Here is a 1661-nt window from a genome sequence, read left to right as displayed (position 1 = left end):
ACCCTCTGCCTTCAAAGCCACCCACAAAAGCTTAAGATGGCTGTGCTGAGCCTGATAGACCACTACAGCTTCCCTGTCTCCTTTTTCTATCTCCCACCCCCATACACATAAAACTCACATTTCTGTTCAGCTGATTTTCTTAGTTAGGACTAGTCCAGGACTGGCTAGGGTTGGCTCTGCAGGTTTGGAGCGGGGATCACCTGAATCCACGCACTGAGGTTGGTGTGGATATCAGGTGTGGACTGGCCACACCTCTAGAGAAACAAAAAGAAAATAATTGTACCTTTATCTCTGTAAATCACTGGTATGTCTCTAAAATACCAATATGCTGTCTTGTCTCTGAAACTACTCACAAAAGTTTAAGATGGCTGAACGGTGTCTGGTCATCAACCAGGTCACAAGTCTGTCTCCTTTTTTGCTGTGTTTATTAAGCTTCCTCTCCTGGTAAATAACCAGTCAACTTCTGCATCCCTTCATCTAAAGTTCAGGGTCCCAGGACTATCACCAGCATCTGTTTCGTTTGGTTTCCCATATTTTTGTTGTAGAATCTGTTTAGTTTTACTGCTTAGTCAGCCATCTTGCTGCCTCCCCACTTCATTATATTTTTATTCCATTTTTCCATGAATTTTTTGAAACCACTTCATATTTGCCCACCTTCACAGTACTTTATGATCAAGGAAAGCCACTCTATCTTCACACTAAGTGATGCAAATCTTGACTAGTGTGGTAGTATAGGTTTTGTGTCAACTTGATTGGGTCATGATTCTCAATGCTTTGGCAGTTAAGACATAGGAGTTCATCCCCTATGATGAGATCTAATATCATCAACTCCATGAGGAGATCTATTATGAAAAAATAATCAATCAAAAAGACATTTTCTCAGAGCTGTTACCTGCTTCTAATGTGTTGGAGACTCAGGCACAGCTTGCTTACTCTTTGATGGATATGGACACCCTGCACTTGGCTCATCATCCAAACTCAAGCAGTGTGCTTTATTGCCTGCCAGTCCTGGGAGTAATCAGCAGCCTGCCATCTTATCTGCTCAATCTGTCTAATCTGCCTTCCTGTCTGACCTGGTGATCCTGGGTTCATCAGCCCTAAAGCTATATGAGGTAGAAGCCTCCAGCATGTCATCTGATGCACAGACCTTAGACTCGCAACCTCTACAACTCTGTAAGCCATTTCCTTCATATAAACCTCTTTTTGTTGTTGTTGTGTGCCATCGAGTTCCAACTCATAGAAATACTGTATAAGGTTTCTGAGGCAGTAATCTTTATGGCCATAACTAGTTTGTCAGTTTTCGTGCTATGGTGGCTTGTGTGTTGCTGTGATTTGGGAAGCTATGCCATGGTTATTTCAAGCATCAACAGGATCACTCACAGTGGACAGGCTTCAGCTAAGCTTCCAGACAAGATAGAAGAAGAGAGACAGGAAGAAGGAGAGACAGACCACTTCTGAATACTTCATCACTGAAAATCTATTGAATAGCAGTGGAACACTGTCAGCACTAGAATATTGAATACTGCAACATGATGCAGAGCATCAGAAGATTGTCAGACACACTAGCAGAAGATAAGCTCCTCAATTTGGAAGGCACTCAAAATGTGACTAAGGGAGAGTTGCCTCCTCAAAGTAGAGTTAACTGTAATGACGCAAATGGA

Source organism: Chrysochloris asiatica, unplaced genomic scaffold (assembly GCF_000296735.1).
Source record: "Chrysochloris asiatica unplaced genomic scaffold, ChrAsi1.0 scaffold00057, whole genome shotgun sequence".
NCBI lineage: Eukaryota > Metazoa > Chordata > Mammalia > Afrosoricida > Chrysochloridae > Chrysochloris > Chrysochloris asiatica.
Note: the sequence above shows the minus strand (reverse complement) of the source record.